Below are 5,000 nucleotides of genomic sequence, written 5' to 3'. Positions count from 1 at the left end.
TTTAAGCACTCTAATTTGTTCAAAGTAAACGTGCCGGCCCACCGAGACACTCACTCAAGAGCACCCTGGTAGGATTGCAACGGGGTCCGCCTCGGGACGCACGAGCACGCACGAGGCGCGTCGCACGCCTTCAGCTCGCCCCACCGGCAGGACGTCCCACGATACATGCCAGTTAAACACCGACGGGCGGTGAACCAACAGCGTGGGACACAAATCCAACTACGAGCTTTTTAACCGCAACAACTTTAATATACGCTATTGGAGCTGGAATTACCGCGGCTGCTGGCACCAGACTTGCCCTCCAATAGATACTCGTTAAAGGATTTAAAGTGTACTCATTCCGATTACGGGGCCTCGGATGAGTCCCGTATCGTTATTTTTCGTCACTACCTCCCCGTGCCGGGAGTGGGTAATTTGCGCGCCTGCTGCCTTCCTTGGATGTGGTAGCCGTTTCTCAGGCTCCCTCTCCGGAATCGAACCCTGATTCCCCGTTACCCGTTACAACCATGGTAGGCGCAGAACCTACCATCGACAGTTGATAAGGCAGACATTTGAAAGATGCGTCGCCGGTACGAGGACCGTGCGATCAGCCCAAAGTTATTCAGAGTCACCAAGGCAAACGGACCGGACGAGCCGACCGATTGGTTTTGATCTAATAAAAGCGTCCCTTCCATCTCTGGTCGGGACTCTGTTTGCATGTATTAGCTCTAGAATTACCACAGTTATCCAAGTAACGTGGGTACGATCTAAGGAACCATAACTGATTTAATGAGCCATTCGCGGTTTCACCTTAATGCGGCTTGTACTGAGACATGCATGGCTTAATCTTTGAGACAAGCATATGACTACTGGCAGGATCAACCAGGGAGCTGCGTCAACTAGAGCTGAGCAGCCGGCCGCCCGGGAGTGTGTCCCGGGGGCCCGCGCGAACACGCAAGCGTCCGCTCAATTATTCTGCAAACAGGAGGAGGCTGAGCTCCCCTGCACAATACACCTCGAAACCCTCTCAGGTCCCGGCGGCGCGCAGCGCCGTCCTAAGTACTTGGTCGGGTTCGAGAGAGGCGCAATCGCCCGGAGTTTGGCGAGTAGACGCTTTAGGTGCGACCACCCGTGCTCCCAACTGAGCTTGCCGCTGCCGACAGAGGCCCGGGAGCGTGCTGTCGTGGCATTGCCGGCGGGAGACAACACGCGCCACCTACGGTGGCCGGCAGCTCCAACGCCAGCGCCACAGAAGGACAAAAGCCCCACTTGGGTGCCGAAGCGAACTCTCCCAGCACAGCGCACGCGCCAACACGTCCGCACAGCTGCGATACAAACCACCTGCGAGAACCGCAGAGGCGACCGAGCAGCAGACGGCGTCGCGGCGCCGAGCGCCGGGCGGCGGCGCATCCTCAGCGCACACAGTCCTCAATCGGACCAGCACACTGCAGATGTCCACCGCGCTTCGCACCGGGCCCGCGAGGACCTACTTTGGCCGCACGGCGCCGCGTGCAGGGTGCGCCGGCGCGCAGCTGCGCCGCCTGCCGCCTCCGTCGGCCGGCGCGCCTGCCACTGGCCGCCCCCACCAGCCGGCTGTAGCGCGTGCGCCCACGCACCGCGCGGCCAGCACGCCGGGAGGCCCCCCCTCACCGGCCGGGGACGGTCCCACCCAGCCACCGCCGCGTATCGCTTCACACCCACATGCCATTCACGTTCGTGGGCATGGTGGGTATCGCTGAAACAACCGGTTGGTAGCTCAACCGATCGTCGCCATCACTGATTCACCTCTAGCGAGAACAACCGCACCACAACCGTTTACCAGTTGTTCATTTGCGTAACGTCACCAGCAAACGTAGACGTCCATCGCCATTTGCAAATTCAACGATTGTTGCATGCCTGTGTCAGGTGTCACGACACACTATGTCTGCCCACATACACGCAACAACATGTGCACGCTTCGCGAACACGTGGAAGGTGGCCCCCGTACGTATGCGATGTCCATTGCGCGAACGACTGTCAACCGGCCTCTGTCGCATGTCGCAGATGTGGAACGCAGTGCACCATGCTATCACGGTGTGTGAGAAGAGACGACTACGTCTGACAACACGCGCCACTACATCAACAGACGGCTCATGCTGATCGCCATCCACGGCATACCATACTGCAATCCAGCTCTTATAGGGAGACGACACGTAGCTGAGTGCACAATATTTGGACCGTATGGTTCGCCGTTGTTGGCGCAGTCGTGGTACGGTCACACATGTACCACGATGTATCATTCAGTACATGAGGACCAATGTGCAGTACAGTGTGTGATTTGGACGTACAACATCAGCGGACAGTTGACACACGCCGTACCACAACGTAGGCTGTGCTTCGCCATGCAAATGCCAATGAACAACTGCGAAGGGCATTGAGCATGTACGTCCTGCTGCCATCCGCATTACAGTGTATAGCTGCAAGGTGTTTAACATGAAGCGATACTCTGGGGACCAGGCAGTGCGAGTAGCAAACTATATTGCGGGGGTTGCAGTTAGGCAACACCACACTAATTTAACGCGTCGTATGACAATTACAGAGCAGGTTAAGGCCCAACGTGTGTTGGGTTAAGGCCCAACGTGTGTTGGGTTAAGGCCCAACGTGTGTTGGGTTAAGGCCCAACGTGTGTTGGGTTAAGGCCCAACGTGTGTTGGGTTAAGGCCCAACGTGTGTTGGGTTAAGGCCCAACGTGTGTTGGGTTAAGGCCCAACGTGTGTTGGGTTAAGGCCCAACGTGTGTTGGGTTAAGGCCCAACGTGTGTTGGGTTAAGGCCCAACGTGTGTTGGGTTAAGGCCCAACGTGTGTTGGGTTAAGGCCCAACGTGTGTTGGGTTAAGGCCCAACGTGTGTTGGGTTAAGGCCCAACGTGTGTTGGGTTAAGGCCCAACGTGTGTTGGGTTAAGGCCCAACGTGTGTTGGGTTAAGGCCCAACGTGTGTTGGGTTAAGGCCCAACGTGTGTTGGGTTAAGGCCCAACGTGTGTTGGGTTAAGGCGCAACGTGTGTTGGGTTAAGGCGCAACGTGGGTTACGTTAAGGCGCAACGTGGGTTACGTTAAGGCGCAACGTGGGTTACGTTAAGGCGCAACGTGGGTTACGTTAAGGCGCAACGTGGGTTACGTTAAGGCGCAACGTGGGTTACGTTAAGGCGCAACGTGGGTTACGTTAAGGCGCAACGTGGGTTACGTTAAGGCCCAATATAGGTTAGGTTAAGGCCCAATATAGGTTAGGTTAAGGCCCAATATAGGTTAGGTTAAGGCCCAATATAGGTTAGGTTAAGGCCCAATATAGGTTAGGTTAAGGTACAATATAGGTTAGGTTAAGGTACAATATAGGTTAGGTTAAGGTACAATATAGGTTAGGTTAAGGTACAATATGGGTTAGGTTAAGGTACAATATGGGTTAGGTTAAGGCGCAATATGGGTTAGGTTAAGGCGCAATATGGGTTAGGTTAAGGCGCAATATGGGTTAGGTTAAGGCGCAATATGGGTTAGGTTAAGGCGCAATATGGGTTAGGTTAAGGCGCAATATGGGTTAGGTTAAGGCGCAATATGGGTTAGGTTAAGGCGCAATATGGGTTAGGTTAAGGCGCAATATGGGTTAGGTTAAGGTACAATATAGGTTAGGTTAAGGTACAATATAGGTTAGGTTAAGGTACAATATAGGTTAGGTTAAGGTACAATATGGGTTAGGTTAAGGTACAATATAGGTTAGGTTAAGGCACAATATGGGTTAGGTTAAGGCGCAATATGGGTTAGGGTAAGGCGCAATATGGGTTAGGTTAAGGCGCAATATGGGTTAGGTTAAGGCGCAACGTGGGTTACGTTAAGGCGCAACGTGGGTTACGTTAAGGCGCAACGTGGGTTACGTTAAGGCGCAACGTGGGTTACGCTAAGGCGCAACGTGGGTTACGTTAAGGCGCAACGTGGGTTACGTTAAGGCCCAATATAGGTTAGGTTAAGGCCCAATATAGGTTAGGTTAAGGCCCAATATAGGTTAGGTTAAGGCCCAATATAGGTTAGGTTAAGGCCCAATATAGGTTAGGTTAAGGTACAATATAGGTTAGGTTAAGGTACAATATAGGTTAGGTTAAGGTACAATATGGGTTAGGTTAAGGCGCAATATGGGTTAGGTTAAGGCGCAATATGGGTTAGGTTAAGGCGCAATATGGGTTAGGTTAAGGCGCAACGTGGGTTACGTTAAGGCGCAACGTGGGTTACGTTAAGGCGCAACGTGGGTTACGTTAAGGCGCAACGTGGGTTACGTTAAGGCGCAACGTGGGTTACGTTAAGGCCCAATATAGGTTAGGTTAAGGCCCAATATAGGTTAGGTTAAGGCCCAATATAGGTTAGGTTAAGGCCCAATATAGGTTAGGTTAAGGTACAATATGGGTTAGGTTAAGGTACAATATGGGTTAGGTTAAGGTACAATATAGGTTAGGTTAAGGCGCAACGTGGGTTACGTTAAGGCCCAATATAGGTTAGGTTAAGGCCCAATATAGGTTAGGTTAAGGCCCAATATAGGTTAGGTTAAGGCCCAATATAGGTTAGGTTAAGGCCCAATATAGGTTAGGTTAAGGTACAATATAGGTTAGGTTAAGGTACAATATAGGTTAGGTTAAGGTACAATATGGGTTAGGTTAAGGTACAATATGGGTTAGGTTAAGGTACAATATAGGTTAGGTTAAGGCACAATATGGGTTAGGTTAAGGCGCAATATGGGTTAGGTTAAGGCGCAATATGGGTTAGGTTAAGGCGCAATATGGGTTAGGTTAAGGCGCAATATGGGTTAGGTTAAGGCACAATACGGGTTAGGTTAAGGCACAATACGGGTTAGGTTAAGGCACAATACGGGTTAGGTTAAGGCACACATTGTTGTAAGGAAAGGTGTTTTCGGGGGGGGGGGGGGGGGCTGGTTTGTTGATTGTGATTATCGTAAGTAAATGACTGCGGCATCATCTGATTTGCCACGTCAGGGTGCACCTTT

The 5,000-nt window shown here is 52.0% G+C and overlaps 1 non-coding gene across 1 annotated transcript in view; it reads right to left on the bottom strand.

Moving 5' to 3' along the window:
• Positions 1-868, bottom strand: part of LOC124586564 — a 1,910-nt gene extending 1,042 nt beyond the window's left edge. The window contains exon 1 of the ribosomal RNA XR_006975164.1: positions 1-868. This exon is cut by the window's left edge and continues 1,042 nt beyond it. This is a non-coding gene — a ribosomal RNA (small subunit ribosomal RNA).
• Between the last annotated feature and the right edge of the window lie 4,132 nt (positions 869-5,000).

The sequence above is a fragment of the Schistocerca americana genome, unplaced genomic scaffold (genome assembly GCF_021461395.2).
Source record: "Schistocerca americana isolate TAMUIC-IGC-003095 unplaced genomic scaffold, iqSchAmer2.1 HiC_scaffold_559, whole genome shotgun sequence".
NCBI lineage: Eukaryota > Metazoa > Arthropoda > Insecta > Orthoptera > Acrididae > Schistocerca > Schistocerca americana.
Note: the sequence above shows the minus strand (reverse complement) of the source record. Positions and strands in the feature narration are given on the sequence as shown.